Source organism: Palaemon carinicauda, chromosome 8 (genome assembly GCF_036898095.1).
Source record: "Palaemon carinicauda isolate YSFRI2023 chromosome 8, ASM3689809v2, whole genome shotgun sequence".
NCBI classification, from domain to species: domain Eukaryota; kingdom Metazoa; phylum Arthropoda; class Malacostraca; order Decapoda; family Palaemonidae; genus Palaemon; species Palaemon carinicauda.
The window spans coordinates 38177605-38189891 of record NC_090732.1 but is presented as its reverse complement, the minus strand read 5'-3'; the positions used below and the strand labels follow the sequence as shown (position 1 = coordinate 38189891).

General features: G+C 47.5%; 1 protein-coding gene across 5 annotated transcripts in view; it reads left to right on the top strand.

Moving 5' to 3' along the window:
• Positions 1 to 12287, top strand: part of LOC137645707 (sphingomyelin phosphodiesterase 5-like) — a 184096-nt gene that overhangs the window by 70534 nt on the left and 101275 nt on the right. The window lies entirely within an intron of this gene.

Genomic DNA, 12287 nt, shown 5'->3' with positions numbered 1-12287 from the left:
GGTAAGCCTAATTTCTCCATTTTGGTGTAGCTTGGATGGATGAGTGCCATCGTGATTTGTTGCTCAGAATCAGTCCTAATATATGTTTGGGGTTAGCTGTGGTTTATCTTATCGTTTGAAACCTTTGAAGTTTCGTTTTCTCCGTTTTCAATCATTCAGGCAGTGATGATGAAAAGTTCAGAGCTTCATTGAACAGCAGGATAAGGTTGGTAGCTCCCTTTTATCCTCAGAGAGAATGACTTATAGATGTCTGGCTTCTACTATCAGATTGACCGAAGAAGTCTTAAAAGACCAATCTTATGAAACAACTGATATCCATAGATGTTTTTTAATCTCCCACACACTTCATTCTGTAGAATTGAATGGATACTATCCACAATATTATCATAGAAAAAGGGTTTTGTAGGTTTTCTAGATTCTTTTAGGGTTGCTGTGGCCTGATTGGTAACGTCTCTGCCTGGTGTTTCCCAGTCGGGAGTTCGAGTCCCGCTCAGACTCGTTAGTGCCATTAGTGTCTGCAACCTTACCATCCTTGTGAGCTAAGGTTGGGGGGTTTTGGGGAGCCTATAGGTCTATCTGCTGAGTCATCAGCAGCCACTGCCTGGCCCTCCCTGGTTCTAGCTTGGGTGGAGAGGAGGTTTGGGCGCTGATCATATTATACAGTATATGGTCAGTCTCTAGGGCATTGTCCTGATTGCTAGGGCAGTGTCACTGTCCCTTGCCTTTGCCATTCATGAGCGACCTCTAAACCCCTTTAAACAGTCCACTAATAATATAATCTATTAAAAACAATGGAATGTCTATTTTGATTTGTGTAAGTCTAGGAATGTTTCAGTAACAAGCTCATTTGGATGATACAGCCTTGTTAAGTTTACAATTTATTAAAAAAAATTATCTCAACTATTGTATTGAGGAGTATAGGACCATACCTATTACTTTTCTCAAACATCTGGGATTGGATTTATTTGTAAATTTTTCAGGTCATTTGTTATTGACAAAACTCCAGTTGTTAAAAAGGTTTTTATTGGAGTTTAGATCCTTTCTTACAATATTTAAGAAACTATTGTTTTGAACCTTTGGAAGAGATTAATTTTAAAAATCTCAGTTAAAGCAAAATCATTTTTATAATCTACCTCCATGGCTTACAATGATTTCAAGATAAATGGTTTTCCTCAATATTGCCTTTTTTGGAGAAAGGGATCAGTAATGCTTCTGAAAATAGATTCTGTGTCCCATGAAGGCTGTAAAGTTTTGTTTGGACAACTGAAAAAATGAGAGGACAGGATGGTAACTTGTTATGTTAGGTTTGGATTTCAAATGTTCCTCTCTCAAATGATGCTGTTGTTTCTTATTAAGGGTATTGGCATCGGCAAAAAATAGCTATTTTGGTCACACAGACATTTTCAGATTTTGTCATGTTTACGTTGTAAAAATTCTGTTCCATTATGCCATTTGGAAGCTTATTCAAGAGATAAGAAGGCCAATTTTTCATACCCATACACTCCTAGAATCTCTAGATATCTGCCGTAGCTACCACTGACATTGTTACTTTGAAAACATTCATTATTATTTATATTTATATATTATCTTCTGTACAACACTTTATGCATCAGCAATAGTACTATTGGAGAAATTATCAGTAACATTTATAATAGTGCTTGAAAGTTTAGTGAGGAAGAACTATTGCGTTGAGTTGTTTGCTGGGCGGCTACCTTATTTACGCTATTTTTGGGCTTCCTACAAATTTTTTTTCTTTTATATTAAAGTATATAAAAATACCAAGGATGACATGCTGATCATGAGACATTCAAAACACTGCCAGGAATAAGCAAAATATTTCATATACCATCAAACATTTTCTTCTATGAAAGGAATGTTGTTCAAACACATGGTTTCCCTTCGATAGTATCTGGTGATGAAGATTTACCTTCTGAAATCAATCAAGGTAGTGTTCAATTAGATGAAAATAAACTGGAAGAAATTCTCCTAACAAGTCTTAAGCATAGACATAAACTCATGGGGAATTATATCAGTGAGGGAGCAATGATTATGTGGTGAGAGTGGTGAAGATGAAATCATTTTCATTTACCCCCAAAATAAAGATTTTATGAAAAAAACTTTTGTGATTGTGGAAAAATGACTGAATTCGATTTTGTAAAACATTATCATGACATTGACATGGTTGTGAAGTGTGGATGTGAATTGCATAAATTATATGATCATGGCTTAGTGAAATACTGTGAAAATGTAAATATTTGTACAGATAGAACAGGTGTAACAACAGCTGCATTTGTGTATGAAAGTGTGTTGAATGGTGCGAGATTAGCTGTTATAATATATTGAGTGTGAAACTCCTTTCTAATTCTACTTACTACATTTGTTCCATAACTGGAATACAAACCACGCTATTTAATAGGGGTATTACTTTCGGCGTAGCTGAAATGACGAGCCATTAATTTTTAACGAGGGTTTACTACCCACACTGCTAGTTAGTGGGGGTAGGGGTGGGTAGCTTGCTACCCCCCACCCCCCACACACACCTGTGCTTGAGCTCACTTTGCTCGAGCTCACTTTGCTCTCTGCTTGAATGGTAGTCGGACGTGTCTGCTCTCATCCTCGCCGTCAATTGGCAGCCATTTAATGCTTTTTTGCTTTTTCTTTTCTAGTTTTGTGTGTGAAGTTGGCCTCTGCAAATATGCGCACCTGCCCTGGGTTTCCCGACCGCCCCTGTGGAACATTCATGTCGGCGGTCGAGACCAATCCTCACGCCCTTTGCCTTTCCTGTAGGGGCCAACGGTGTGACAGCAATAACAGGTGTAGTGAGTGTAAGGAGTGGTCTACCTCCCAGTGGGAGAGGTTTTCGCGACGACGGAAGAAGAAGTCCAAACGGGATATTTCTCCTTCGAAGGTTTCTTTGAAAGGAGAAAAACCTTAGGCCTCTTCTTCCGTTGCCCAAACCTCCTCCGATGCTCCCACTCGATTGGTCTCTTTCGAGAAACCGTCGAGTGGTAGCGTAGACCGATGTACTGTTTACCTAACTCGGGGCTTGAGAGATGACGTTGCTTACCCTGTCACTAATCCCCCTTTTTCAGCTTTGGTCCTCCTTGGGGCTTGAGGGTTCGCCCTCCAAGGAGGTTTTACTTGACTACATCCGATTGGGTGCCGCTGTCAACCAATCACCGTCACCGACAGAGGGTGATCCTCTGTCTCTTGTCGACGTTGTGGTGTCAGAGGTATCCAATGCAGTATCACCCATCACTTCTGCCTCTTCAAACCCTACGGTAAATGACGGCTTAGTTTCTTCCGTTCCTGTTCAACCAACGAGGGAGAAACTTAAGTCCAACAGTCTCTCCTGCTAGTGTTTCTTCCCCTCGGGGAGTTCACTTACAGAGATTCCTCTTCGGAGGACTGCGAAGGTCAGCTCGCTGACCCTACGGCCCCCAGAGGGCGCATTCGTCGTAAGGCTCGCCTTCCTCTTCGCCAGAGAGGCTTTCCTTCACCTGCAGTGAGGAGGCGCCTCTTCGGTTCAACATCTTCGATGCAGTCACCCGCAGAGGAGCCTCGACATCGATCACCGATCACTGTTCCTGCATTGGTCCTGGACCTTTCTGCAGATCGTTTGCGATCTCCTTCGGTGCAAGGTCGTCCTTTTAAAGGACACGCCGACCTTCCACCCGACAAACCTGCTGACCTGCTGTCATTGTTCTTATATAAACCTAATAAAATTTCATTTAAATACCGAAACCTAATGAGCGCGCTATAGTAGCTCGTCAGGTCCCGTCAACAAACCCTAACACAGGGTATCAAGGGCGTATGCGCCAACACGCACATACGTCCCAACAGGAGCCCAGCTCTGCTACGCGCTATGCACGCACTTTTGCACATACGCACCCACGTTCTCCTGTGCGCCAGGCCTTGCCTGAGCCTAAGCATACGCGCCCACGCCCAGCTGCACGCCAACCCTCGCCTGCGCTCTAGCACTCTCCCACGCGCCAACGCTCTCTTACTTGCCAGCGATCTCCTGCGAGCCAGCGCTCTCGCCCAGCAGTTATTTCTCCTGAGCACCCACGATCTACAGATCTGGGCGCTACTGGGAAGTCAACTAGAGTGACTTCTCCCATGTTTTAGCTCTCACCTTCGCGCCAGCGTGCTCCATCACCCTCATGCATCCGCGAGGATGCGCACTTGCCCATCCTCTCCTACGGATTCGCGCCCACATTCTGACGCGTGCCCACGAGCAGCAAGGACTTCAACTGCGCGCCTCGCGCGCGCCCTACGACTAGTACAGGCACGCGCAAACTCTCGCCCGCGCGCCCGTGCACTTAATGCCTTGATCCTGCGCACCCGCGCGCGAATGCTCTCCCGCACGCGTGCGCGCCAACAGTCTCCCGCACGCGCTCCTGTGCGCCCACAGTCTCCCGCACACGCTCCTGTGCGCCCACATTCTCCCGCACGTGCTCCTGTGCGCCCACAGTCTCCCGCACGTGCTCCTGTGCGCCCACAGTCTCCCGCACACGCTCCTGTGCGCCCACATTCTCCCGCACGTGCTCCTGTGCGCCCACAGTCTCCCGCACGTGCTCCTGTGCGCCCACAGTCTCCCGCACGCGCTCCTGTGCGCCCACAGTCTCCCGCACGTGCTCCTGTGCTCCCACAGTCTCTCGCACACGCTCCTGTGCGCCCACAGTCTCCCGCACGCACTCCTGTGCGCCATCAGTCTCCCGCGTGCCCCTGCGTGCACGCGCATCAGCAGTCTCCCGCGCGTGACTCCGGTATTCTCCCTCGCGCGAGCGCCATTATTCTCCCTCGCGCGAGCGCCATTATTCTCCCTCGTGTGACTCCGGTATTCTCCCTCGCGCGAGCGCCATTATTCTCCCTCGCGCGAGCGCCATTATTCTCCCTCGCGCGAGCGCCATTATTCTCCCTCGCGCGAGCGCCATTATTCTCCCTCGTGCGAGCGCCATTATTCTCCCTCGCGCGAGCGCTATTATTCTCCCTCGCGCGAGCGCCACTATTCTCCCTCGCGCGAGCGCCACTATTCTCCCTCGCGCGAGCGCCACTATTCTCCCTGGCGCGAGCGCCACTATTCTCCCTGGCGCGAGCGCCACTATTCTCCCTGGCGCGAGCGCCACTATTCTCCCTGGCGCGAGCGCCACTATTCTCCCTCGCGCGAGCGCCATTATTCTCTCTCGCGCGAGCGCCATTATTCTCCCTCGCGCGAGCGCCATTATTCTCCCTCGCGCGAGCGTCAATATCCTCCCACGCGCGAGACTGCTGAACTACGAACGGCAAGCTCGCCATCGCCACATTTCCCCTCCCCGCAAGCGCATACCAGTGCGCATTGTGGGAGAAGGGAAACATATAAAGGGGTTCAGGATCCCAAAGCCTTTTCAGGCAAACCCACCAATGATGAGAACTCCTCCCAGGGATCCTTCAATTCCTGTCCCTTCAAGGGGTATGTCTGACAGCGCGTCTGTCAGCCAACAGCCCTGGTTCGGTGCACTAATCAGAGCTGTAACGCAGGCGTTCAAGCCTGTCTTTTCTGAATTGGGGCACAGATCCTTGGCTGCTTCTAGCCCTTTGAAGAGAAAAAGAGGAGTTCCGGACGCGGTAACTTTTCCAAGGGCAAAACTGACTCCACGCAAGCTTTCGAGGCGGGTTCCTTCTTTCCCGCAGACTCTCTCTCTTTCCCCTTCGGACGAAGATTCCCCGTCCTCAGGGGAATCACGTAAGGAGAGACCTTCCCCCATCGCACCAATGAGGGAAACCTCTCCCCGTGCCAAGATGTCTTCTCAGGTGGGGACTGAAAGGAACATGCCATCCTTGTCAATGTTGGAGACCTGCATCCTTCCCAGGAAGGAATCTAAGGACTCTAAAACATTACCGAAGTCCTCTACTAGGACTAGGATGGAGCCAGCTAGCCACTCCGAGAACATCCGCGACTCTCCCCAAGAAGAGCCTTTGGGGACAGGAGATTTCGCTGCAAGTCCTACTTCAGGAGGAGACCAGCAAGAGTCAGAACATGCGGTTTGGCAAGTTCTGACTCTAATGAGGGCTCTCAACAGGTTTTCCAACCCAGACATCCCTCCTCGAGAGGGCAAGGACACGGTCTTGGACCGTGTCTTTGGTTCTCAGAAGCCCTCGAAGACCAGTGCAGCACTGCCCTGGTCTCGGGGTTAAGCGTACCAGGGACAAGATTTCTCTACAGCTCTCCAAGATGTCCTCCTCCAACCATTCCAGTGCCACCAACAAGCTCCTTCCACCTCCTCGCGTACAGCAGAGGAAGTACTTCTAAGGAACCTTGTTTAGCTCTTTCTCTTCACCACTCGCTGGAAGAGCTTACCAGCGGAGTCCCTCTTGAGAGGCACTCCAACCGGCAGGTCTCATTCTCGGCAACCGAGATCCTTAACCAGGAGAAAGTTGCTAAGTGTGCTATGCAAGCCACTTCATGGCTCGACATCTGGTTGGGGACCTTAGGTATCCTGATACGTTCTGAGGATTTCTCCAAAGAACGTACCAGGAAAACTGTGGAGACTTTTCTTCTCTCAGGTACTCGCCCGATCGAGTTTCTGGCCCACCAAGTCTCGAACTTGTGGGCAAATACCATTCTGAAACGTTAGGATGCAGTAGCTGAGAGATTCCATCAGGAGGTCCCTAGCACCGAGATCAATAGGCTCAGATATTCTTTTCTAGAAGGATCCATCTTGTTTGAGCCTAAGGATGTGGAACATGCTGCTGAGAGGTGGAGGAAGTCTTATCAAGACTCCTTCATAGGCCTTTAACATCTAAGCCCTATAAGCCTCCAGCACCACAGCATTCCCGTCCAGTCAAGACCGCTAAAACGACGACAGCAGCAAAGACTGTGGTGTCTAAGACCTTTCTTGTCAAAGGAAGGAAAGACAAAAAGTCCTCCAGGGGAGGCAAGAATCCTAGAGGGAGCAGCCGAGGCCGCAAGCGCTAGGATAGGCAGTCCCCCTGCATGTCCACCAGTGGGGGATGCCTACAAAGTTGCTCAAACAGGTGGAAGCAACTCGGAGCCGATTCCTGGACAGTCTCCGTGATCAGTCTAGGATATCGCGTCCCGTTCATAACATCTCTACCTCCCCTGACGACGAATCCAGTGTCATTGAGCTCCCTTGCCATGGGATCGGCAAGGGGGTAAGCCCTTTGGGCAGAAGTCGAGACCCTGTTGAAGAAGGGCGCTCTCCAAGAGGTCCTAGATGAATCTCCAGGCTTCTTCAGTCGACTCTTTCTTGTAAAGAAGGCGTCTGGAGGCTGGAGACCAGTCATCGACCTCTCAGCTCTGAACAAGTTTGTCAAACAAACTCCGTTCAGCATGGAGATGGCGGTCACGGTCAGACTGGCAGTAAGACTGCAAGACTTCATGTGCACACTGGACCTAAAGGATGCGTACTTCCAGATCCCAGTCCATCCGTCTTCAAGGAAGTACTTAAGATTCAGCCTAGACAACAGAAAGTACCAGTTCAAGGTGCTGTGCTTCGGTCTCTCCACAGCACCACAAGTTGTCACCAGAGTGTTCACCCGAATATCATCTTGGGTACACAGGATTGACATCTGTCTCCTCCGTTATCTGGACGACTGGTTAATCCTAGCAGACTCAGTGTCATCCCTTCTTCAACACCGAGACAAACTTCTGAGACTTTGCCAGGATCTGGGGATTATGGTAAATCTCGAGAAGTCCTCACTGCTTCCCACTCAAAGACTGGTATACTTAGGCATGATTATAGACACCAATCTCCACAAAGCCTTCCCATCAGACGACAGGATAGCAAGGCTGAGGAAGGTCGCAAGACCTTTTCTCAGTCGAGAAGAACTTCCAGCCCAATTATGGTTACGTCTCCTCAGTCATCTTTCATCGCTGCCCCGTCTAGTTCCCAACGGTCACCTCAGGATGAGATCCCTCCAGTGGCGACTCAAGTCCCGGTGGAATCAAAGGTACGATTCCCCGGACATCCAGATCCCCATGGGACCTGTGGAAATGACGGATCTCCAGTGGTGGGTGGCAGACGAGAACCTACGAAAAGGAATGGATCTTCTCGTTCTCCCCCCGTATTTGATGCTGTTTACAGACGCTTCAAAAAAAGGGTGGGGGCCCACGTGCTGCACCACACGACCTCAGGCCTCTGGTCAGAGTCAGAAAAGTAACTCCATATAAATATCCTAGAGATGAAGGCTGTCTTTCTGGCCCTTCAACAGTTCCAACAGTACCTGGCAAGTCACTCTATGGTGGTGATGAGTGACAACACCACAGTAGTGGCCTACATCAACGAACAAGGAGGTACTTTTTCGCAGCAACTATCCCATCTGGCAGTAGAGATACTGAGATGGGCCGAAGTCCACTCGATACCACTATCGGCACGCTTCATTCATGGCAAAACGAATGTGCTCGCCGACAATCTGAGCAGAGCTTCTCAGATAGTGAGTACCGAGTGGTCTTTGGATCATCTAGTAGCCAACAAAGTCCTGATTTTATAGGGTTCTCCGACTGTGGATCTTTTCGCAACGGCCCTTAACTTCAGGCTCCCGCTGTACTGTTACCCAGTCAAAGACCCCAAGGCTCTTTGGCAAGATGCTTTCCAACAATGGTGAGACAACATCGACGTTTATGCCTTTCCCCCGTTCTGTCTGATGAGGAGGGTATTTAACAAGACTAGAACATTGGTCAGTCTTTCAATGACCCTTATAGCTCCACTATGGTATCACGCGGAATGGTTCCCGGACCTTCTGCAACTCCTAACGGAGCTACCAAGAGACCTCCCTCCACGACTCAATCTACTCAAACAACCACATGCCAACATCTTCCACAAAGCCATAGGTTCACTACGACTTCACGCCTGGAGACTATCTAGCATATCCTCTCTGAGAGAGGATTTTCACAACAAGTTACTGTCAGGATGTGTGGACACCTGCGAAAGTCTTCGGCAGCAGTCTACCAGGCAAAGTGGAAAGTCTTCTGTGGTTGGTGTCGTGGAAGGGGGTGTCATGGAAGGGGGTATCTCTCCAGTCAATGCCACTATTCCAACAATAGTGGAGTTCCTCGTGTATTTGCGGGAAGAAATGCGCCTTTCAGTCTCGGCAGTGAAAGGCTATCGTTCAGCCTCAAGTCTAGCCTTCAGGCTGTTAGGAATGGACATTTCTTCATCGCTAGAACTTTCCCTACTCATATGTAGTTATGAACTTACCTGCCCTCAGTCGGAAGTGAGACCTCCCCCATGGAACGTGGTTCGAGTTCTCAGGTCTCTTAAGAAACCTCCCTATGAACCATTATGCCAGGCATCAGATCACCACCTAACTTGGAAGACGGTATTCCTGCTAGCTTTGGCCTCGGCCAAGTGAGTCAGCGAACTTCATGGCCTCTCGTATGACATCGCCCATTCAAGGGGATGGGGGTAGGTAACGTTCAGCTCCGTCCCTGAGTTTATTGCTAAGACTCAGAATCCTGGAGTGGCGGATCCTCGATTCGACTCCTTCCGGATTTCTAGTCTCCGTACTGTAACAGATTACCCAGACAATCTCTGACTATGCCCAGTAAGAAGCTTGAGGCTGTACCTCATAAGAACAGCTGCAGCCCGTCCTCATGTGCCAGCTTTATTCGTCAGCACAGGAAGGACTAAGAGGAGGGTCACCAAGAACACCATCTCTACATGGATCTGTAGGGTCATTGACCTGGCCTTGAATCCAGACCCTCCTCCATCACGTCGCCCTAGAGCGCATGATGTCGGGCATAGCTACGTCCCTGGCCTTCAAAAGAAATTTTTCAGTGACGCAGGTTCTTCACGCTGAGGTGTGGAAACGTCAAACAACATTCACATCCCACTATCTGCAAGACGTGACCCACAGGAGACTCGATACGTTTTCTATCGGCCCTGTGGTGGCTGCACAACAGCTGGTTTAAAACCTCAAGCTCCTTATTGGACAAGTAGCAGAAGGTTGAGGGCATTGTTACCCGGTTTTAGTCTGCAGGAATGAAAAGGTTTGACTGGCCCTTATTCTTTTCTTCATCATCCCCTCTCTTGGGGAAAGCAGCATCCTAGGTTCTCTGCATAGCTGACCTCAAACCACTGTAGGTAAACCATGCTCCCTTGTGTTCCTAGTATTAAGATTAATACTGTTACGTCCCCATACCCTAACGAGGTGGTATTGGGAGATTCCTAGTCTACAAGTTTCCATCTAAAGAACTTTAGAAAAACTTTCTAGGACGAGTCACATTTCTCCATACCTTCACACACAGCTTGCATAGGCCGCAGTCCTTGCGTAGCAAGGTTCTGTCGAGGTGCAGGGACTCCTTATTTCTTGGGCGCTTACACACTCAAATAAGGAGCCCCCAGGCAAAGCCAAAAGCCAGACTGGCTGGGACGTCCACCCTTCCTAATGGGTGAGTCACCCCTATTAAATAGCGTGGTTTGTATTCCAGTTATGGAACAATTGTCAAATTCTTAGATAATTTGTATTTTTCCTAACTATAGAAACCTTAGCTATTTAACCAAACTTGCCCGCCAGCCCTATCCCCCTTGAAGTCCTACCTCCAAGCAAAGTAAGCTCAAGCACAGGTGTGTGAGAGGGAGGGGTAGCAAGCTACCCTCCCCTACCCCTGCTAACTAGCGGTGTGGGTAGTAAACCCTCGTTAAAAATTAATGGCTTGTCATTTCAGCTACGCCAAAAGTAATACCCCTATTAAATAGGTAAGGTTTGTATAGTTAGGAAAAATACAAATTATCTATGAATTTGTCATATTGAAAAACTTGCTGAAAATTAATACGATAAAAGCTGTTGGATATAAAAATCATGTACAGTAGTGCCTCACAACACGAAATTAATTTGTTCTGGAGTGGTTTTCGTAAAGTGGTTTTTTTTTTTTTTTGTGTTGTGAGACATTTCACATGCAAATTGCCTAATTTGTTTCAAACCCTATAAAACACCACATTAAATCTCATAATAAAGCTACAGTATAACCACAATGAAATACTGTACAGCCAAATACACTTGAACCATTCAGTATACCTAAACTAAATGTTAATACCTGTAAATTAAGTAGTTATTACAACCTAATGTAATAATAAATGGAAAATAATACAATAAATACAGTACAATACTGTACATATACTAAATATACAGTTACATATGTACTGTACTATTATAGTTACCCCTATTATACACACAATTACATTTTCTGTTGTCTGAACCCATTTTATTCAACTCTGTGATGGGTGACTATTTTATTCTCAGCCTGGCTGGCAAATCTTCTTTCGTCAAGTGAAACATTTTTCGTAAAGTGAGTCATAAAAATGTTCGCGTCTCATTTCGCAGCTTGAAAATTTCGTAAGCAGAATCTTTTGTGAAAAGTGGTATGACTTTATGGGACATGACAACTACTGTATATTGTAGGTCTTGTTGGTTTGGCCCTGGATCTCTTGACTCTAGCTGGTCAAACAAGATTTTGAGCCTCTTACCCACCTTCGAGGCAGAAAAGGTTCTATGCACCTGAGCATATTGTGTTATCTCCTCTGCAGGTTGGCCCGTCGTTTTATACAATGACAGAGGGATTTCCTCAGAGCAGCATTTCCCAACCTTATTTGGTTGCGACTCTAAATGTAGTCTTAACCTAGAGTAGCGACCCTACTTGTAATAATAAATCAAACCATTTCATGTTACAGTTATATGTACTTCCAAAATGTTTATTAGCTTTTGTTATTATATTTCAATTTATATTTATTACACAGTTAATTTTAATACATTTTAAGTGGGAATGAAATCAGTTTAAAAAAGAAAGAAAACTTTATTTCATATCCTTTTGCACATACATACATATACCAAAGGCCCTTCCCCCAATTTTGGGGGGTAGCCGACATCAACAAGAACAAAACAAAAAAGAGGACCTCTACTCTCTACGTTCCTACAGCCTAACCAGGGACTCAGCCGAGTTCAGCTGGTACTGCTAGGGTGCCACAGCCCAACCTCCCACACATTTCCACCACAGATGAAGCTTCATAATGCTGAGTCCCCTACTGCTGCTACCTCCGCGGTCATCTAAGGCACTGGAGGAAGCAGCAGGGCCTACCGGAACTGCATCACAATCGCTCGCCATTCATTCCTATTTCTAGCACGCTCTCTTGCCTCTCTCACATCTATCCTCCTATCACCCAGAGCTTTCTTCACACCATCCATCCACCCAAACCTTGGCCTTCCTCTTGTACTTCTCCCATCAACTCTTGCATTCATCACCTTCTTTAGCAGACAGCCATTTTCCATTCTCTCAACATGGCCAAACC